Source organism: Bos indicus x Bos taurus, chromosome 10 (assembly GCF_003369695.1).
Source record: "Bos indicus x Bos taurus breed Angus x Brahman F1 hybrid chromosome 10, Bos_hybrid_MaternalHap_v2.0, whole genome shotgun sequence".
Lineage (NCBI taxonomy): Eukaryota > Metazoa > Chordata > Mammalia > Artiodactyla > Bovidae > Bos > Bos indicus x Bos taurus.
In genome coordinates this window covers 58,179,846-58,203,711 of record NC_040085.1, presented here as the reverse complement: position 1 = coordinate 58,203,711, position 23,866 = coordinate 58,179,846, and positions in this window count along the sequence as shown.

The following is a 23,866-nucleotide window of genomic DNA, read 5'->3' as shown; positions in this document are numbered from 1 at the left end:
AAGATACTCTGATTCTCATTCCTTTTTTGTAACTTATTCTCCCCTCCAGAAAATTTTAGGACCTTACTTTCTCTGTTGTTTAGTGACGTTAATTTGTATACTTTATGTGCATTTAAAGGTTAATTGACTGTGTTCATGTTTTTATCTTACTGATATTAGAACTAACTTTAGGGATAGCATATCAATTTTGATGTTTAAAAAAAAAATGAATCTGTGTATACAATCAATACTATAACCAAAAGTAGGGTCTGGTCCACTCAAAAGCCAACAGAGACAAGATTGGTGGAAAGGAAAGTTTGCTTTATTTTGGATGCTGGCAACTGGGGTGGCTGGGGGGAGGGTGGACTCTTGTCCAAAGGCCGATTCCTGCGTACTGACAATCAGTGGGCAAGAGATTTTGTAGACAGAGGGAGGGTGATATATGCAGAAATCCTACTGTCAGTTCTGACAGTCATCTTGAAATTGGTCATGTTGTGGTCTGATCAGCATCATCTTGGTTGCTTTAAGTGCTGTTAATCTTCAGTTCTAGGGTCAATTTGTTCCCATTTCTTGAGACCAGTTCTTGGAATTGTAGCACTTTATGTCATGGCTACAGTCGGGTCATCATATAGTTAACTTCTTCTACCTGGTGGGAGTTTCAATACCTATAAGATCGCTCACAGGATATGGCTCAGAATATTATCTATAGCCCATGTTATTTTCCTTAACAATGAAAAATAATGGTCCATTAAGCTCATTCCAAAGGTTCAAGTTGGCAAGTGGAAAAATCTTCAATGTGGTTAATGATAGAACAATTTTTAAGCCCCAAATCTCATTACATTAATATTGTTAACTAGCATGTTATTATTTAGTGGGTCTTAAAATCAATTTGTAAATCTTCTTTTGTTTTATAATTCCATAAGAAATCTTCCTATATTTGCTAAGTTTCTACAGGTGTAGGACACCAAAATCTCATTAGGCTTATATTCACTATATTTATTTTTAAGTGCAGTGTGACTGAACGTGTCCTCCCCAAATTCATATATTGAAGACCAATCGCCAAATGTGAGAGTATTTGAAGGTGGGGACTTTGGGAGGTCATTAGGTTATTAATGGAATTAGTGGCTCTATAAAAAGATCCCACAGAAGTGTTTGATCCCTTCTGCATGTGAGTGAGGACATAGAGTTTTTACCAGATACCAAATCTGCAACTTCCTTGATCTTGATTTCTCGGCCTCCAAAACCTTGAGAAACAAATAACTACTGTTTTTTAGTAAGCTACTCAGTCTATGGTGTTCTCTTACAGCAGCTGAACTAAGAGAGTACGTTTCATGAAGAGGGAATTTATTCTTAGCTATAATACTTAGGACATTATCATACATACATTCAGCATATAAAATGTTTATATGTACATATTTTCATGTGTAAATTTAATACTGGATTACTAAAGGAATGTTTCCCATTGATTGAGTCCTCTGAATTTTGAGAAGCACTCTTATTCCTTATATTTCCATAAATGCTTTAACTTCTCATATTTTCCCTCCAGATTCAGAGTAGATAAGAACCTTAAAGATTCACTAACATCTTTGTCTCATTCTAATTCTTTTAGGCATGAGTTTCCTCACTGATCAAATGAGAGCATATAGATTCACATCAGAAGAGATAGGGCCAAGGGTGCGAGAGAACCATGTTCTCAGAGGTTATTTGTATTGGTTATTGAGAAAAGGACAGAAATATCCCAGTACAGTGTCCACTGCAGCACTCACGCATGACTGGGCAGTGCATATGGTTTTCGGCACTTGGAGAATATCAGGGCATAGAAGAAATATGCCTGCTTTTTATTCCTACTTAAGTAAGAACAAAGTCTGAGTAAGAATTTGGCTCCTATACAAAAAAGTTAATACAAAGATTGCTTCTCTTCAATAGATTTACTTGACTTAATTTCTTATGGATCTTCGTATTTGTAGATTTAAGAGCTGAGGCAAAAACTTACCTGGTTGCCAGAGAACTCCCAGAGCATAATCAGCTCTCAACATATTGCTTCTGTCAAAGGAAAAGAGACACAAAAAGTGACAAACGCAGATACAAATGCAGTCTGGATGAAACATAGCATGCTTTTCATAAAATGGAAAGGACATCTGCTAGTTGCCTACTTGTATATGCTTCCCTTTACTTCAGTGTTTCGAGTACAAGACAGATTGGGGACCTGTGGGAAATGGGGTTCAGGGTATAAGAACCCCTCCTGGCTGTCCTAAATACAGTTACTGGCTAATGTGGATAGAGGCAGGGACCAGCTTCTATTTCATCTTTCCATTGTCTGCCAGGGTGGCATGTAATCTATTCCAGGCATCTGCAACTGGAAGCAAAACATGCCAATTATTTTTATTGATCTAAAGCCTTCATAGGTGGGACACCTTGCCAGGGCAGCATATGGAAATTTAGATAAGGAAATGATTGCAGAGGCATGGAAAGGGCTTCGCTATTTGGAAAAGAATGTGTAGGCCTTAAAAAAATGAACAAGCACTTGGTATTCCAGAGCTTAAGATGAGCCAAAGATGAATTACGCAGTTGCTGCAATCGAAATTGATTACTAAGCCTTCGATGAGTCACATGCCTTAGGAATTAAGTACTCCAATCTATTATTGTCAGTATCCTGATCGGTCAACCAGGCTGTGAATGGGAATTTGCATTAAATTGATTTGAGTGTTTTTTCTTGAACTAACATCACTCAATCAAGGGACACATTCAGACAGAGCTAGATAAGTCTGACTGAATTTGATTTGGAAAAGCAGGGTAGCAAGGGATTAGCAGGCAGAATTTAAAAGCAACATAAATCTGGCACTACAGGATGGGCTGGAAGAAGCAGGTGACTAGTCTTTGTGCCACAAATAGGGTATGGAGTCAAAGTAGATTTGTTTTGTGAGTTTGTAGCATGTTGATACAGTCATGGATTGCAAAATTCATCATCAGGTAATACAGAGAGCTATTTCTTAGGGTATTTCAGAAGATCTAGACTCAGGAATGACAAAATATTTGCCAACTGTGTCAGGATTAAGTCTTGCTTATAGTATATGTTTGCCATGCAATGATCTTTTGATCCAATGGAAGTCATGAACTTTATGTATAATTAAGCTTTTTTATAAAGAGGGTGAGTAGATTACATGACCACAGGTCTACTCAAGTTTAACATTACATGATCCTGTGAGTAGAAAAGTATCAAGTGTCAAATTTCACTCCAACATGCTCTTTGTTGGCTAGATGCTAGGATTCACAAAAAGCCTCAGCTGTCCCAGGCACTCAGTCCTGGCATTTAACTGATGGTTTAGGGAAGGCATGAGTCCCTAGGGCTATGATGGGTTGGAAAGTTTTGAGATGAACTTGTAATAGATATCGAGAGTATAAAACATTTGAATGTTGACTGGATTTACCCACAGGTCAGGAAGGAGCATTTGTTGATGCTCAAAATGATTCTTGGCAACTCACTCCAGTACTCTTGCCTGGAAAATCCCATGGATGGAAGAGCCTGGCAGGCTACAGTCCATGGGGTAGCAAAAGTTGGACACGACTGAGCGACTTCACCTTACCTTACCTTAAAATGATTTGATTCATTACATTATGAATAAAATAAATGAGTTCTCTCTCTCTTTTTATTTTGCTCTAAACCACTCACACAGATACAATAATAAGGATCCAGCTTTGAATGGTGGGGAAAGGGCAATAAAAACTTGTCAGATGGTTCTTTACAGTAGGAGAAAACCATGAATTTCCAGTGAACCTACAATATCTTTGCATCTTAACCTGTTCTAACTAAATAATACCATGCTGAAATTTTATTCCTTCATTCTCAAAAATGTCTAACTTTGAACTGTTATAGCATTGTTCTTAGCTAAGTGAAGGCTTCTTAGAAGGATCATAACTAATATTCACCTGTACTAACCTGAAAATTTGGTAAAAATAAGAGGTTACTGGTTTCCTGATCAAGCAGGACTTATGGGAGTAATAGCTGATAGTGTTGAATCTCTTCCATTTCCATCTTATCTGTTCCCAGCATTGCCATGGTAACATTTTTCAGGGTGTCCTTACTATTGATTACTGCTTGCCAGAAGTCTCAGAGGTATCTGAGAATGTAGGCATTTGTATTACCACATGTCCCTTCTATGACTATCTGTCACTGCAAGGTAAAGAAGTCAATAACACTGAATGAGTCTTTAATCATGCTGATATTCAAAGGATATGTGTCTTTGATGTTTCAGACTATATATTTGCTTGGTTTGTTTACAGTATAGGAAGTACTTCTTAAAGATCAATATCATCAAAGTTACTTTTCCCCTTGAAATTTTCTCTTAAGCAGAAGTTGGTGAAGTTTTGAAGCTAAGTCATTTGCACAAGAAATGCTCATTGAATATGTTACCTTTTGAAGATATAATAATCAATATTTTTGCAGCATTGTACATTAGGGTTGTTCAGTCAAACTGCATTCAACATGAACTGTGGCTTTTGTTGAATTCTTGTTTGAACTAGAAAGCAACTAAGGTCAAAACCAGTGCACCAAAGATAAAGTTACTGTATTGTAATTCTCTAGTCAATTTGGGATGTACTGATCCCGGAAAGATGAAAATTAGATAGAAGCCAAGCAAAATAAGTTGAGAATCTATTTTCAATGATATGAAAATTTGATCAGGAGATGATTTGGAAGTAGCAAGAAGTGTGTATTATCCTTAACTATTAAACCTATAGAAAGGACCTGGAAAAATAACCCTAGAAGGAGCACAGTTTGTGTATTTCCAGTATGGAGAGGAGGTGACCTTAGTTGGTAAATAATCAATGGGTCTGAGATGGAAGTTTCACGATGCCCCAAGAGTGTGCAGATTTGTGTTGCAAGGGTAAGAGGTTAAATGAAGGCAAATAGTGAGAGGATCCATGAAATGAAATATGGAGTGGAAGCAGCTGCATCTGCACCAAACTTCTATTAAAATTTGGAAAAACTGGGCTGCAGAACTTGGTTAACATTTTCACAGCCACTAGGGGACCTCAGTTGAATGTATGTCATGTATCTAAAGGCTCTTCCTCATTCTGTGTCCCCCCCATCTTCTGACCCTGGTCAGTGTTTATACAGATGTCACAGTCTGAGTTTCTAATTGTATCTATAGTGACCTTCAGAGAGGAGAGACAAAATAGGTTCAAACACAAGCTCATTCTTGTGGTAACTCCTACTTAAAAGGGACAATATTTCTGAACAATAAACACTATAACCTATTTTTAACTGAGGTTCTGTGATGTGAAAAGTGATAAAAATTTACAAATGAATAAATTCATGTTTATAGTTTTACCACTTCACTGGAAATAAAAATATCCAATAATCTAAAATTTAGCAAAAAGAAGTCAATACGATGTTATGTTCTAGGTTCTAGGATATATAGTAATCATATTTATATCAGAGGCATTAAGTTTGATATAACTATTATTAAATACTAAATTATTCAGATATTTTCTTCCGAATTGTCTGAGCCCCTGTATAGCATACTCTTTTCAGGCTGCAACTGCTGCTGCTAAGTCGCTTCAGTTGTGTCCGACCCCATAGACGGCGGCCCACCAGGCTCCCCCGTCCCTGGGATTCTCCAGGCAAGAACACTGGAGTGGGTTGCCATTTCCTTCTCCAATGCATGAAAGTGAAAAGTGAAAGTGAAATCGCTCAGTCGTGTCCGACTCTTCGCGACCATGGACTGTAGCCCACCGGGCTCCTCTGCCCATGGGATTTTCCAGGCAAGAGTACTGGAGTGGGGTGCTATTGCCTTCTCCACTTTTCAGGCTAGGCTTGTATATTTGTCCATTCATAGAGTCAGTTGGGCAACTAAATCCCAAAAAGTACCTAAGAGAGTTGCTTGTGTAAGAGTAGTCTTACCTCCTCCTGATGATCAAGGTCAGTTCTCTCTGTCAGGATTCTGACTCTTCTTTGCTTGCTAGACCCTTGATGCAAGAGGCTCAAGTGCCCATGAGTCAGTTTACAATTTAGGATTCTTGGTGTGTCCTCTGTGAAAATGTTAGCTCTTTGGGCCCCAGTACACTTCTATGCTGTGACTTTGCCAGGAACTGCAGAAAAAAAGAAGCATAAATTAAGAGCTCCCAGTGAGTCACTGAGAGTGTACATGGCTGTGACTGGAGCTATTACTTGGTTGAGGTTTTGGTAGTCTATAGTTATCCCAAAGTCTGTCTGGTTTTGGTAGGGACTAGATGGGATAAATGGGAATTACCATCCTTGCATCCTTGAAATCTTTAAAGGTACACTAATAGCCACTATCTCCCTCCCCAAGACGTGATATTGTTTTTTATTTACTGCTTTGGACATTGGTAAGGGCAGTTTTAGAAGCTTCCACCTAGCCTATAGGATTCAGTTTATAGTGGGAAGAGCCATGACCCCAAAATTGGAGTTGCACCATTTTCAAACATGCTAATCCCAATCATACTTTATGAAAATGGAGAAAGGACCAATATATAGGTCTGCACATCAAGCTGACCCATTGAAACCTGGACTCAAGTCAGGATTTCATTTATTATTTGGTTTTCATATGGCTCAATGTGAACAGGGGGCCATTATCATATTTTGAGTTTCCAAGTTTCATCATCAATTCATCAATTGACTCCCTTTCTTTAACAATCAATTTCATCATCAATTCATCAATTTCATCATCAATCCATCAATTGACTCCCTTTCTTTAACACTTGTCAAAAGACTGGGAATTCTTTTTTCCTCAGTATGTAGTTTCCCTGAGTAAATGGTCCCAAATCCTTTTGGACAAAGGAATCATCACCATGGATACTTGCTATGGCTTTGCAGGATCCTGGAGACCTGGTCATATCTTCAATAAATGGGGTTTGAGTCTGAAAACTGGCTCAGGACTAGAAACTGTAAATGGATTGTGACCCTTTGATGGGATGCCTTCCCTCAGACTCCTTGTCATTCATCATTGCATTCCTTTGTTGGTACGAGTTGAATAGTATCCTTGTTGGCTGCCCACCTATTTTGCTCTAGGATTGCCATGTTCCATTAACTATCTTCATACCTTTTTGTGAGTTAGGTTCCCTTGACTGCCACTCCAATCTTGGCACTCACTATGATAATTGTGACACTTTGGCTTGACTTCTGTCCATATACCATAATTTTCCAAATATCATCTCTCCTCTATAGAGTAATGCTGCTACTTAGCAATTTAGCTAAGTAGCCCCCTTCCCAATAGCACATTCTTTCTGGCCTTAGTAAATGGTATTTGTGATGGGCTGTCCTGTGGAAAGTAATCATCTGGAAAATCTTATAAATGAATATAGTATAACCATTCTAGGATGCTCACTTGACTCAGCCTTTTATTCTATTTCTCCTCTATCTTCCATAGAAATTCTATCATTTCAATCTCTCCAGCATGGATCATTATTTGTTTTATATTTCTAGGACTCATCATAGTCGCAAGGTCACACCATTTGTTGGGTGTGGAAGCCTCTGCAAGGATGTTAAGTCATGTATCTCAGGAGAACGCCCTCAGGTCGACATCTTTCTTGTCCAGTTTTCACACTCCAGAGATTTAAGTGAAGAGCTGATTGACTTGGGAGTATCCTGGCCCCTTTTATCAGGCACACTTATCATTTAGTCCCACCTGTACTCTGATTCTTGCTCATACATGCTCATTGTGCTTTGCAGCTCCTTTGTGGCATAGCCCTTCGCTTCTCTCTTCAACCAAGCATATCCTCAGCTGGACTATGCTGCCAGTTTTAACAACAGACTTCTACCTTGTGCCAGAGTCTCTCTTTGTGTTTCATCTACTATTAATACTGGGATCCTCATTGCCAACCAGGCAGCCAGCTCCACAGCCCCTATCTTATCTCCTACTTTCTCAAACTGTTTCCAATACCACTTCTCTTAGATTTGGTTCTCTGCAAGAAAACACTGAGATAAGCTTGGAGTACATTATATTTATTAGAAAACATAACATGTGGAAGAGAATGGGAGAAAGAAAGATTGGACAGAAGTACTAAAAACAAACAAAAAAAGCAATGTAGTAGACCTCACAGAACCTTTGGGTAACCTGGCAGGGAGCTCTGGAGCGAGTGTCATGCCTCTGAGTTGTGACTACTTGGAATGGAATTGCTATTTTTTTTTTTTAATATTGGAGCATAGATGGTTAACAGTGTATTAGTTTTGGTTGTTATTCAGTTATACGTATACATGTTTCTATTATTTTTCAATTTCTTTTCCCATTTAGGTTATTACGGAATATTGAGCACAGTTCTTTGTGCTATACAGTAGGTTCTTGTTGGTTATCTATTCTAAATATAGCAGTGTGTACATGTCAGTATTAAACTCCAAATCTATCTCTCCTCCCAACCTTTTACCAGTGGTAGCCATAAATTTGTTCTCTAAGTCTGTGAGTCTGTTTCTGTTTTATAAAGTTCATTTGTATCATGCGTTTTAAGATTCTGCATATAAGTGACATCATATGATATTTGTCTTTCTTTGTCTAACTTACTTCACTTAATCTCCAGATCCATCTATGTTGCTGCAAATGACATTATTTCATTCTTTTTAGTGGCTGAGTAAAATTTCATTATATATATGTACCACATCTTCGTTATTCATCTGTTGATGAACATTTAGTCTTGGATATTATAAATAGTGCTGGATATTATAAACAGTGCTTCCATGTCTTGGATATTATAAACAGTGCTGCAATGAACATGGGGGTGCATGTATCCTTTTGAATCATGTTCTTCTCTGGATAAATGCCCAGGAATGAGATGGCTGAATCATATGGTAGTTCTATTTTTAGTTTTTTAAGGGGCCTCCATACTGATCTCCTTTAGACTTTTCTCTTACTCAGTCCCTAAGTGTGGGCTTTCTGGGGGAAGGGGATGACCTTGGGGAAGGCAGCTCTTTGCTACTGAAGCAAACTTTGAAGGAACTGACAGTTGGAGGCTGTCTGCATTATGTACTGTTTGGTAGACATGTAAAGGTACTCCCCACCTTTCAAGGAAGGACTTGTCCAGGTTGCAGTCAGCAAACAACACTTTTTGTGTCAGTATTTCTTTTGAAAAGCTAATGGCAAGAGTCACAAAATAAAGGACAGTGTTGAGGAGGAAGAGATTTTCTTCCTAGATGAAATATGATGGTACAATCTGGTCAGTAGGTTGTGTGAAAGTAACTTGATCTAATTTCTGGCTTGACTCCATCCTGGTTCTATGACTTTTTCGTCTTCCTCATTCATGGATGAAAGTGCAATTGTAACAATACTTGTGTGACTGAGCATAGTCAAGCTCACAAATGTTGTCAAGTTACCTCCTTTGAGGTACTCCATAAGAAACAGAGGAGCAGTCAATCTGCGCATGGTAATTGGGAGAAGGTATTGTTCCATCAGTTCTTCCTTCCTCTTAAAGGGAGAAAAAAGCTGGTTTCCATTCTTCCCTTCTACTTTCTCAAGCTCTCACATCCAGAGCCTCCTACATAGTGGTTTGCTCTCAATGTTTATGGTGACATTGATTCTTTAATAACAATTGTTTCTAGAGTTATAATACTTCCTATGTTATAAGAGTAGAACTTTGTAACTTGGTGTCAGAACCCTTGGCATTTCTATATAAACATTTATTTTATGAAAGAAAATTTTCTGCAAAAGCTATGTTCCAGATGTTTTTCTTTTTTCTTTCCTGTGAAGCAGCATATATTTATGGTTATCTATACAGAAAACCTACAAAAATATATACTAAACACTATCTTTTTTTGTAAAAATAAAAGTTTACATAAATTCTCTCATGCTAAATATATTCTGGACCTTGCTTTTTCCTGCCTCCTTTCCCACACTTAATTTTTAAAGAATAATCCATGTTTATATACAAAGTATATGTATATTTGTGTGCATGCTTGCATGTATATATGTATGTGTACACATACATATATGTGTAGATATGTGTGTAGATATATGCATGCACAAATACACACACATATATCCACCGAGGAGCATAGCATTATTGATAATAACCCAGTTTATCCATTTTTAAAAATTGACATCCAGGTTGATCCCTATTCTTCACTATTATAAATTTTTTGTGTGTGTCATTGTTCATGTCTGGAACACACAGAATTCTCCAGAAGTGCATATAACCTATGACCCAGAAACAAATTTTTGTGGAGCACTTTGGCAACATTTCCTGAGAAACTGCACCAGTTTATACTTTCATAAGCAGTCTAGTAACAAAGCCTGAAAATTCCAACTCTTGGTTTGTCAGAGTATCTTCTAGATCTCAGGGTAAATTTATTTTGAATTCCTTTGGTACTTAGTGTGGTTAAGAGCTTTGAAGCCAACGGCCATTTTGATTTTCTCCTGTGAATTTTTCTCATCCTTTCTGCCCATTTTGCTATGGTTGTCTCTTCTTATCAATTTATAGGAATTTTTCAATTACACTGAATATAATACTTTGCTGTTCTTGTTCCAATTATGTTCCCTTTGATCTGTGGCTTGTAAGTTTTACATTTTAATGTAATTACATTTGTCACATAGAAACAAATAGTTTAAACACATTTCCTTTATTAGCTTTGTTTGCTTTATCTAGTAAATCCTTTCCTGTTGTGAGTTCCTCAAGTATTCTTCTATATTTTCTCTCAGTTTTCAAAGTTTTACTTTTCATATTCAGGTCTCACAGATACTCATTTTAAAGAAAATTTTGTCCTTCTAGAAAACTGCTTTTATGCTGGCATGTGAGGATCTGACATTTACTGAGTAGCAGTTCTTCACGGGTCAGTAATACCATGTCTGTCAGTTACCACATGTTCAGGCCTCCTTCTCTGCCTTATATTCAGTGCCTATTGTCCATTTATCACTACCTGCTGTGTCCTCTCCCCACCAATACACATACTCTAAGCTCCAATGGAATGAAATTTTTCTTTGTTGGCCACCCTTATTTCTTTGTTTCTAAATCTTCACAAAAATCAAAAGAACTATGTAAGCAAACTTGTAAGATATAGAGATTTTAAACATCCTGTAGGTTAGAGTACTTATTTTATTCGTAAATATTTCAGTGTGTTTCTAAGGGCTGATTTATCAGATTTTCTTCAAAATAATATGAGAATAGGGAAGTAAGTGGGGTACAGATAAACAAAATTGGCTCTGAGTTAATAAATGAGGCTGCATGATAAGTACATGGAGGTTCATTAAACATCAAAGTAGGCAAAATAGTAAAAGCTCTTCTCAATTTATTGTAGAAAATTTTATTGATTTCTTATTTAATTGCATTACAGTCAGACTCCAAGGTCTGCATATTAATTGTTTAGAAAGCAAAAATGTATTTTATCCATAAATATATGAATAAAATAACTAATATATATCACACATCTAAATCAAAAATTATAAATGTCCAATTCTTGTTAGTTGTAGTGTTCTTCTAGATATATTACTGGAATAGGTTTGTTAGTGGTTCAGATAGTCTCTATACATATTAAGTTATTTATTAATTTTGGAGAATTATAACATAAATATAAGGTGAAATTGAAAAGTCTACAATCATAACAAAAGCTTCTGCCAGTTCTCACTTTATACTGAGATTTTGTTATACGTAGTATTCTTTCCTGGAGAATCCCATGGACAGAGGAGCCTGGCAGTCCATGGAGTCACAAGAGTCTGACATGACTTAGGGACTAGACAGAGATAGGTATACAAGTTCATGCTACACTTTCTATTAGTAAAAAATGCGTTATTAGGGATTAATACCATATATCGATATATAGCTACTCAATCTTACATAGATATTTTGACATTAACAATGTTTATTTAGTATTTTATAGGAGTATCTCTTCCATTACTTTATTTTCAAATTGTGACCCTAATCAGTGAATAGTCAATTTTTTAAAGAACCAGATTATTTACCTATTATTTAAAGACATGTTTAATCATTGCATTTGATAATGCCATTATCTCATGGTTTAGAACAAGTTTTTTTCCCCCCTTTTTCCTCCTCTGTTTACTTGAATTCTTGGTTTGATTGAATTCTCTACTCTCCTTTTCCACTTTTGGTTTGGAACTTATTGATTCTATATCTGGTTTTTAGTGCTCATCTTTATGAGTTAACATGAATATTGACTTAGAGGAAGATTGAGCTTAGACTTTGTATTGGTCAGGAGGAAGATAAAGATGGAAAGAATTCTAATGCATCACCTTCCATGTTAGTGCCAATATTTTAGTTCTATATTATTTAGCCTCTTGGTCAGATGTATCCTGTCACCACTTCACATCCTCTCAGCCTCGTTTGTCTTTTGCCAGCTGCTAGTGGAGAACCAGCCCTGTGTGCACTGTGAGCCACTTTACACAGGAGTCCCACAGCCTCCCCTGTGCCTCTGGCCTCCCACTCTATTCCTCTTGGAGCCCTCACATATTTATCATGGGAGTATAGACAGTTAATACCCTGAAGAGCAAAACTTTGTCCATTCCCATTGGTCAGATATTTACTTACTGGCTCTGCTTTCTCCCTTCACCCACAGACGATCTCTAGATACACTGTATGTGGCTTTTGGGGGAAGTCTCATGGGCTTGAACAATCAGTCATATGTTTATTTTGGGTCTTCCTCCTTTCCTACTTCATTTCCTCTAGCACCTACTCCTGCTTTCTAGGGTTATCTAAAAAAAAAAAAAAAAAAAATAGTATGTAAGTTCCCTGCCTTGGGCCCTGGTTGTTAAAGATTAAGATCCTGAGACCTGAGATGGAGACTTTGGGACATATGAGCCTGAAAAGCCTAAAACCCTGGAATGGTAGGTACTCTGTAAGCCCTACCCCATAAACTCAAGGCCTGAATTCACCTGGAGCAGTGGTGGATAGTTTCTGTGCCTTACTGACAGCTTATCATCTCATAACTTGCTTCTCTCTCTGCTTCTCAACCTGGGGACTTTCTCTAGTGCCTCAGGAGCTTGCTAAACATGTGCAGAGCAGCCCAGAAATGCTGACGTGTATACCACTGGGATAACCTTTAACCAGTGAGGAATGGAAGTTTGTAGAAAAACACTCCAGAGCTTTTCTGCTCCCTTTGTAGACAATTACATATTCTACAAGCACCCCTAAAATAGCGTGGATCCAGCAGTAAAGCTGCTCACAGTAGCATCCCACTCAGTAATGTAGTCTTCATGCATTTTCCTTCTTCTCTTTCACTATCCCCACTTCTTTACTGGGTGCAGGTAGTTTATTTGGGAAGTGATCCAAAGAAACACAAGCCTTTGCCTCGGGTCTATATTTAGGGAGGTCCAAACTATAACAATGGCACCCCACTCCAGTCCTCTTGCCTGGAAAATCCCATGGATGGAGGAACCTTGTAGGCTGCAGTCCATGGGGTCGCTAAGAGTCGAACAGGACTGAGCGACTTCACTTTCACTTTTCACTTTCATGCATTGGAGAAGGAAATGGCAACCCACTCCAGTGTTCTGGCCTGGAGAATCCCAGGGATGGGGGAGCCTGGTGGGCTGCCATCTATGGGGTCGCACAGAGTCGGACACGACTGAAGCAACTTAGCAGCAGCAGCAGCAGCAAACTATAACAACTCAGATTCCCTTGCTCCCACCAGGAAGGTAAAGTATCTTTCTTGTTCCTGCCAGAGAGTAGCATCCTTTAGCCTGAAGAAAGGAGTATTGTCTCCTTTGGGATGAAGACCATGTGATGACTTTAAGGCAGGTGCCTTATAAAATGATGCTCATTCTTTTCAAGTTCCACTGCAGGCCTCCAGGCCAATCAAGGCCAGGTCTCAGCATAGCCTGAGCATGGAAATACCATCCTTGTGTCAAAAGGAAACAGTTCACATGCCAAAGGAAATGCAGGACCTGGCTTATATGTACTCTGGGAACCAGGAAAACTCAGGTCAAAGACTGTCTTGAAGGAGTTTAGATAAAATAAGGGGAGAATAAAAGCAGAATAAGGGAGAATAAAAGCAGAATAAGGGAGGATTTATGGACACAGGGTCTCTCATCCATGACTCAGCAGTCAATGTATTGGCAAGGAGGCCTGCAGCCAGTGCTGAGCGTCTGTTGGGGTGGCTCCTTTAAGCTTCTTCCTATGTGCTTTGCTCCTGGATTTCCTTGTATGTCTCATGCTGTGATGTCAGAGAAGCCCAAGGTAAGAAAAGATGGGGGCATGACAGGGTGCAGTGAACTTGCAAAAGTGGGAGAAGCCTGGAAGGAACTGGTAGGGGGGGCTGAATGACAGGTGAGGATGAAAGTTTTGGATCAGATCTGAAGTAATGTGCAAATATACATCTTAGGGATTTTCTTCCTTATATATTTAATAGATCTCTAGACTAAGACTTTGAGCTTTTAGGAATGAATTCTTTTACTTTGTTTTTAAATAAAGTATTTTTTTAGAATAGTTTTTCACTTACAAAAAAATGTAGACATTACAGTGTGTTCATATACATCTTACACCCAGCTTCCCCTATTATTATTATCTTACATTAGTATGGTACATTTGTTATAATTAGTGAACCAGTATTGCTATATTATTCTCAATTAAATCCATTATTCATTCAGATTTTTCTTAGCTTTTTACCTGATGTCTTTCCTTTATATTTTGTTTTGTCTCAGAATCTCATCAGGATCCTATGTTACATTTAGTTGCTATGCTTCTTCAGTTTTCTCTAGGCTATGACAGTTTCTCAGAATTTCCCTGTTTTTGATGACCTTGAAAGTTTGGAGGAACACTGGTTAGATATTTTGTAGAACGGCATTCTGAAATGTGCTATCCAGTACTAATAACAAGATTAAACAGAAGTTACAGGTCTGGGGGAGGAAGATGAAAGAAGTAAAATGTCATTTTCATTGTACTGTTTTAGGGTATATACTACCAACATGACTTATCAGTGTGATGTTGACCGTGATTACCTAGCTGACATAATATTTTTCAAGTTCTCTACTGAGAAGTTACTATTTTATCTCCCCTTAGTCTCTGTCTTCAGGAAGACTGAATTTAAGACAATGCCTATTTGTGATCTTATTGTAAAACCTGTTGAAATTAAACCTGCTCTAGTGAACAATAATTTGTAAACTTGTCCAAATTACTTCAGATACTATGCTTATTCTTACAGATGAGATAGTAGAAGCCCTAAAAGTTTGGGCAACTTGTTTGAAGACATAATATATAAAGGTTGAGGAATAGAATGGGAAAATAGCATTCTGCCTGAGACTAGTGTTTGATCATTTATACCACATGAATAGAGCTAAACCAAGAGCTGAATGTGTATGTGTATGTGTGTGTGTGTGTGTGTGTGTGTGTATATATATATATATATATATATATATATATATTGCTCCTAGTAGTCAGTGATAATGAAAAGTCCTTCATATAATCTTGGTTTTATTTTATTTCTATTGAGTATCAGTTCAATTCAGTAACTCAGTCGTGTCCGACTCTTCACGATCCCATGAACTGGGGGGTCGCATGCCAGGCCTCCAGCAACTCCCGGAGTTCACTCAAACCCATGTCCATCAAGTTGGTGATGCCATCCAGCCATCTCATCCTCTGTCATCCCCTTCTCCTCCTGCCCCTAGTCCCTCCCAGCATCAGAGTCTTTTCCAATGAGTCAACTCTTCGCATGAGGTAGCCAAAGTATTGGAGTTTCAGCTTTAGCATCAGTCTTTCCAATGAACACCCAGGACTGATTTCCTTTAGAATGGACTGGTTGGATCTCCTTGCAGTCCAAGGGACTTTCAAGAGTCTTCTCCAACACCACAGTTCAAAAGCATCAATTCTTTGGTGCTCAGCTTTCTTCACAGTCCAACTCTCACATCCATACATGACCACTGGAAAAACCATAGCCTTGACTAGACGGACCTTTGTTGGCAAAGTAATGTCTCTGCTTTTGAACATACTATCTAGGTTGGTCATAACTTTCCTTCCAAGGAGTAAGCGTCTTTTAATTTCATGGCTGCAGTCACCATCTGTAGTGATTTTGGAGCCCCCAAAAATAAAGTCTGACACTGTTTCCACTGTTTCCCCATCTATTTCCCATGAAGTGATGGGATCGGATGCCATGATCTTTGTTTTCTGAATGTTGAGCTTTAAGCCAACTTTTTCACTCTCCTCTTTCACTTTCATCAAGAGGCTTTTGAGTTCCTCCTCACTTTCTGCCATTAGGGTGGGGTCATCTGCATATCTGAAGTTATTGATATTTCTCCTGGCAATCTTGATTCCAGCTTGTGCTTCTTCCAGCCCAGCGTCTCTCATGATGTGCTCTGCATAGAAGTTAAATAAGCAGGGTGACAATATACAGCCTTAACGTACTCCTTTTCCTATTTGGAACCAGTCTGTTGTTCCATGTCCAGTTCTAAGTGTTGCTTCCTAACCTGCATACAGGTTTCTCAAGAGGCAGATCAGGTGGTCTGATATTCCCATCTCTTTCAGAATTTTCCACAGTTTCTTGTGATCCACACAGTCAAAGGCTTTGGCATAGTCAATAAAGCAGAAATAGATGTTTTTCTGGAACTCTTGCTTTTTCGATGATCCAGCGGATGTTGGCCATTTGATCTCTGGTTCCTCTGCCTTTTCTAAATCCAGCTTGAACATCAGGACATTCATGGTTCACATATTGCTGAAGCCTTGTTTGGGGAATTTTGAGCACCACTTTACTAGTGTGTGAGATAAGTGCTGTAGTTTGAGCATTCTTTGGCATTGCCTTTCTTTGAGATTGGAATGAAAACTGACCTTTTGCAGTCCTGTGGCCACTGCTGAGTTTTCCAAATTTGCTGGCACATTGAGGCAGCACTTTCACAGCATCATCTTCCAGGATTTGGAATAGCTCAACTGGAATTCCATCACCTCCACTAGCTTTGTTCATAGTGATGCTTTCTAAGGCCCACTTGACTTCACATTCCAGGATGTCTGGCTCTAGGTGAGTGATCACACCATCGTGATTATCTTGGTCATGAAGATCTTGTTTTGTACAGTTCTTCTGTGTATTCTTGCCACCTCTTCTTAATATCTTCTGCTTCTGTTAGGTCCATACCATTTCTGTCCTTTATTGAGCCCATCTTTGCATGAAATGTTCCTTCTAACATTCTTGAAGAGATCCCTAGTCTTTCCCATTCTGTTGTTTTCCTCTATTTCTTTGCATTGATTCTGAGGAAGGCTTTCTTATCTCTTCTTACTATTCTTTGGAACTCTGCATTCAGATGCTTTTATCTTTCCTTTTCTCCTTTGTTTTTCGCTTCTCTTCTTTTCACACCTATTTGTAAGGCCTCCCCAGGCAGCCATTTTGCTTTTTTGCATTTATTTTCCATATAGTTCTTTTATAATATTAGTTTTAGGTATACAAAACAATGCTTCGATGATTTTATAGATTATACTCCATTTAAAGTAACTGTGAAATAATGGCTTTATTTTCTTGTTCTGTAAAATATAGCCTTGTTGCTTATTTATTTCATAGAAGCAGATTGTATATCTTAAACGTTTACCCCTATCTTAGCCCTTCTTCCCAGAGAAGGCAATGGCACCCCACTCCAGTACTCTTGCCTGGAAAATCCCATGGGCGGAGGAGCCTGGTAGGCTGCAGTCCATGGGGTCGCTAAGAGTCAGACACGACTGAGTGACTTCACTTTCACTTTTCACTTTCATGCATTGGAGAAGGAAATGGCAACCCACTCCAGTGTTCTTGCCTGGAGAATCCCAGGGACGGGGGAGCCTGGTGGGGTGCCGTCTATGGGGTCGCACAGAGTTGGACATGACTGAAGCGACTTAGCAGCAGCAGCCCATCTATGTTGTTGCAAATGGCAGAATTTCATAGGCTCTTTAACAGTTCAGTTCAGTCCCTCAGTAATGTTTGACTCTTTGTGAACCCATGGACCGCAGCACCCCAGCCTCCCTGTCCATCACCAACTCCTGGAGTTTATTCAAACTCATATCCATTGAGTCGGTGATGCCATCCAACCATCTGATCCTCTATTGTCCCCTTCTCTTCCTGCCTTCAATCTTTCCCAAATTCAGGGTCTTTTCAAATGAGTCAGTTCTTCGCATCAGGTGGCCAAAGTATTGGAGTTTCAGCTTCAACACCCATCCTTCCAATGAATATTCAGGACTGAAAACCTTTAGGATGGACTGGTTGGATCTCCTTGCAGTCCAAGGGACTCTCAAGAATCTTCTCCAACACCATGGTTCAAAAGCATCAATTCTTCAATGCTCAGCTTTCTTTAGAGTCCAACTCTCACATCCATACATGACTACTGGAAAAACCATAGCCGTGACTAGACAGACCTTTGTTGGCAATGTAATGTCTCTGTGTTTTAATATGCTATCTAGGTTGTTCATAGCTTTTCTTTCCAAGGAACAAGCGTCTTTTAATCTCATGGCTACAGTCACCATCTGCAGTAATGTTGGAGCCCCGAAAATAAAGTCTGTCACTGTTTCCACTGTTTCCCTATCTATTTGCCATGAAGTGATGGGACAAGATGCCATGATATTAGTTTTTTGAATGTTGAGTTTCAAGCCAACTTTTTCACTCTCCTCTTTCACTTTCATCAAGAAGCTCTTTAGTTCCTCTTGGCTTTCTGCCATAAGGGTGGTGTCATCTGCATATCTGAGGTTGTTGATATCTCTCCCGGCAATCTTGATTCCAGCTTGTGCTTCTTTCAGCCCAGTGTGTCTCATGATGTACTCTGCATATAAGTTAAATAAGCAGGGTGACAATATACAGCCTTGACGTACTCCTTTCCTGATTTGGAACCAGTCTGTTGTTCCATGTCCAGCTCTAACTGTTGCTTCCTGACCTGCATACAGATTTCTCAAGAGTCAGGTAAGGTGATCTGGTATTAATCTGTAAGAATTTTCCACAGTTTGTTGTGATCCACATAGTCCAAGACTTTGGCGTAGTCAATAAAGCAGAATTAGATGTTTTTCTGGAACTCTCTTACTTTTTCAGTGATCCAACGGATATTGGCAATTTGATCTCTGGTTCCTCTTCCTTTTCTAAATCCAGCTTACCATGGACAGAGTTTCATGACATTGTACTGGAGGCAGGGATCAAGAGCATCCCCAAGAAAAAGAAATGCAAAAAACAAAATGGCTATCTGAGGTGTTCTTACAAATAGCTGTGAAAAGAAAAGTGAAAAGCAAAGGAGAAAAGGAAAGACATACCTGTTGGAATGCAGAGTTCCAAAGAATAGCAAGGAGAGATAAGAAAGCCTTCCTCAGCGATCAGTGCAAAGAAATAGAGGAAAACAATAGAATGGGAAAGACTACAGATCTCTTCAAGAAAATTAGATACCAAGGGAATATTTCATGCAAAGATGGGCACAATAAAGGATGGAAATGATATGGACCTAACAGAAGCAGAAGATATTAAGAAGAGGTGGCAAGAATACACAGAACTATGCAAAAAAGATCTTTATGACCCAGATAATCACAATGGTATGATCACTCACCTAGAGCCAGATGTCCTGGTATGTGAATTCAAGAGGGCCTTAGGAAGCATCACTATGAGCAAAGCTAGTGGAGGTGACAGAATTCCAGTTGAGCTATTTCAAATCCTAAAAGATGATGCTGTGAAAGTGCTGCACTCAATGTGCCAGCAAGTTTGGAAAACTCAGCAGTGGTCACAGGACTGGAAAAGGTCAGTTTTCATTCCAATCCCAAAGAAAGGCAATGCCAAAGAATGATCAAACTACCGCACAGTTGCACTCATCTCACACGCTAGTAAAGTAATGCTCAAAATTCTCCAAGCCAGGCTTCAGCAATATGTGAACCATGAACTTCCAGATGTTCAAGCTGAATTTAGAAAAGGCTCTTTATAGTTCACTATTATTTTATTGTGTGTGTATGTGTGTATGCCATATCTTCTTTATCCACTCATCTGTTGATGATCAAGTGCTTAGGTTGCTACCATATTTTACTATTGTAAATAATGTTGTAAACATTAGGGTGCATGTGTTTTTCATTTTTCCAGATACATACCCAGGAGTAGAATTGATAGATCACATAGTAGTTCTATTTTTAGTTTTCTGAGAAACTTCCGTACTGTTTTACATAGTGACTGCATCAATTTACATTCCTGCAGAGTACAAGTGTTCCCTTTTCTCCACATCTTCATAAGTATTTATTATTTGTGATTTTTTTCAATGATAGCCATCTTGACATGTGTCTGGTGATATCTCATTGTGGTTTTGATTTGCATTTCTTTGCTGATTGACAGTGTTTAGCTTTATTCATGTGCCTTTTAACCATATCTTTTTGGAAAAAATATCTTTTTAGGTCTTGTGCCCATTTTAAAATTGACTTGTACTGTTTTATGAGTTGTATGAGCTACTTTTTGTGGGTTTGATCCTTGGGTCAGGAAGATCCCCTGGAGAAGGAAATGGCTTCCCACTCTAGTATTCTTGCCTGGGAAATCCTATGGAAAGAGGAGCCCAGTGGGCTGTTTTCATGTGTTAATGGCCATCATCACAGATTATTTTTTAAATATTTTTCTAATTAAAATTCTCACTGTGTTCATCTATTCTTTTGCCTAATTCAGTTGGCATTCTTATTACTACTGCTTTGAACTCTTCCTGGCTATTTATTTCTGTTTTATCAGTTGTTTGTTTTCCCAAGGGGTTTTTTCTTATCCTTTCACTTGAAATAAACTCCTCTTCTCATTTTGCTTAAATTTCTATGAAATTAGATGGAACAGTTACCTATGGAGTCTTGAAGGGGTATCCCTGTGTGGGTGTGTCCCTGTACTGTCTGCAGGTGCCCACTGGCTGTCTTGGGGGAGCTGGATCTGATGTGAGCATAAATCTTGTCTTTTCCCAGGGTGTTTTGGTGGCTATCATCTTGTAAAGAGGTGGGGATGAAGGTTAAGGGGCTGTGGCCAGTGCCTGGTGTGAGCTGGGCTTCTCCACTGCTCATCCACCAGAGCCAGCGACTGGGGGTGTGGTTGGGGCCCACACTGCTGGAGCAGAAGCCCAGAGCATTGAGTCTGAGCTGCTCTGTGTCCTCTAAGTGTTGGGGTATTGCCCACTCCCACCTGTTTCCCCTGCCTTAGGGGTTCTGGGCAGGGGCTGTAGCAGCCACAGCAGCAAAGTGTGGGACCACTTCATGACAGTAATGGCAGCTCCTCTCCTATTCAGATGCTATTCAGATCTAGACCAGTTTTGTCCTTCACAACTGAGCCTTCCCTTGGCTGCAGCAGCCCTCGCCCCAGCGTAGAGGTCCATTGTGAAGCATGCAGGGCTGGAGCAGGCACTTGTAGGCTGGGGTGGTCATGAGAAACCAGCCAACATCCTGTACAGTTTCATTCTTCCCTCACTGCCCTGCTTCTGGAGTAAGCAAGTGTATGTGTGTGCTCCTTGTGGGTGGATTCCGGACTTTCCACAGCTCTCCTTTTAGTCCCATGAGCCCTCCAACCAGCCAGAGGGACTTGTCTTCTCAGTGTTGAATCCTAGAGTTGGGGTACCCAATATGTGGCTCGAATTGCTCACTTCCCATAGAGGATCTCCCAGCCCTTATAATCCCCCTCCCCTTTTGAGTCCTAGCCCAGCAGCACAGGTCCTGACTTGATCTCGTCTCTTCCTTTTCTGCTCAATCCTGTGTGTATTTCTTAGAGTGTTAGTTGTAACAAGTCTTTCTGCCAGTCTCCAGTTAGTTTTCAGTGAGAATTGCCTTACGCATAGATGTATATTTGATGTATTTATGGGGGGAGGTGAGTTCCGTGTCCTCCTGCTTCTGTCATTTAGTCTCTCCTTTCTTGGTGTGGCTTTTAAAGTGGCATTCAAACTAACTGGAAATGGTAAGGGACCAATATTCCAGTACATTCCATTTTGGGTTCCCAAAGATCAATTATTTGTTCTGAGGTGACACAAGACTCTCTTTAGTCTTCAGGAAGCTTCTTGGGGAAATAGTCTTTGAAATTTTTTTACTATGAATGTATATGGACTAAACTATCCAGTGGTTCAGTCAATCCATATATTTTGATAATATTTATTATGTTTGTAATATGTAACATTTCAGAAAATATTTGTTTATACTATAAGGAATTATAGAAATGCAAGAAGTAACACCTAGGACTTTCTCTTCTGTAAATGCTTTGTCAAGGGGTAATGGGGAATAAATGAAAACTTGTACTTTGTTGTCTATGGTAGAAAATCATGTATATCAAGCTACAGCTCTGTACAAATATGCCAAGAAGCTCAAATAAGTTAATAGCATTTGAAAAGATTAATCTTGTGGGCTGTGCTCTACCACAGTCTATGTCACACTAAAAATATAATTTATTTATATTCAGATTCATTTAGTCCAGATCCTAAGGGACTACACAGGGATAAAGAAGATGGATATTTCCTCATAGATCATTATATCTTCCCCTTTTATTCTCACTGATGCTAATGTGGCCATTGTCTTATACCTGGACATTATATAACTTATTAGTCTGTTTTATTGCCACATCTAATATCCCACCATATGTTAGGTTTGCTTTCATGAGACACTGCTTTTATGAGTCTCCTCCTCAAACCTTTGGTATCATTTTGTCCTGGGTATGAAGGAGTTGATTATCTGACCCCAGACTCTTCCTGTTTCTATTTCACAAGTAGTTATAGCTAGGCAGATATATTTATTTCCCAGTAGGCAATGGCACCCCACTCCAGTACTCTTGCCTGGAAAATCCCATGGACAGAGGAGGCTGGTAGGCTGCAATCCATGGGGTCGCTAAGAGTCGGGCATGACTGAGCAACTTCACTTCCACTTTTCACTTTCATGCATTGGAGAAGGAAATGGCAACCCACTCCAGTGTTCTTGCCTGGAGACTCCCATGGACGGAGGAGCCTGGTGGGCTGCCATCTATGGGGTCGCTCAGAGTCGGACATGACTGAAGTGACTTAGCATAGCATAGCATCCTCTGAGCATTTAGAGCTTTATCTTTGCTCACTATATTACCTCACTTTACCTTACTGTCTCCAAGTGGATTCTGTCCATCTCCCACAGGCCTGTCAAGAGTCTCACCTCTGAAGTCTTTCCTTAAATGGTCTGCAGTGATTTCTCCTTATTCTAAAACTAAATAAAAGAAGCCCCTATTACTCATTCTGCACTGCAATATTGCAAATAGCTAAGCATTTCCACATTGCTTTTTCATCCTCCACTACTCCATACTAGTTAAAAAGACAAAATCCAACTACATTGCCATGGCAATCTATTGGGAAGCAGTGTCTCTCTTTACTAGCTCTCCTGAAGTTTTGTGGAGACTTAAGAAGGTCATGCCTAAAGACCAGTGAAGTCCTCAGAAGATGACTAGTTTAAAGCTTCCCCTAATTATTTTGCCTTTTGAATAGACATAGATAATAATGAATATGCTTTGATTAAGGGTATATGTGACTTTTTAGTGATGACAGGCCCAATCAGGATTGAGTGAATTTTCTTTTGGTCAACAATATTCACAAATATTCCAACTTTTCTGTAAATGTTATGTACTTGTCTCAGACTACAAGCTTAAAACTTTGGGAACTTGAAAATAAACTTTTCTACAGGCACACATCAGGCCGTGGAATGGCTACTGCAATAGGGTCCCCAGATCCTCATTCAGGAATGAAGGACTGAGAGCACAAGCTGCTGAGAGTGCGGCAGGCCCTCAGCTATCAGCCACCTTCAGGGGTTTCTCCGTGGCAGAGAACAAAGTTGCCCAAAGTCCTACATCTTTCCTGGATGAACCACATCTCATAAAAGATTGTCCTCGGCTTATAAAGGCCTGGGCCTCTAAATGTGAGCATCCCTGAAGGATAATTTTATCTTTAGAGCTCCTATAGGTATTCCACCCAGGTAGCATTGCAACTTGACTTGTCCCTCTGCCCATTTCTATGTGCTTCTCTTCTGTTCTACAGTTGAGGGTCCCAAGAGCACTCTTAAAAAAAAAAAATACACAGAT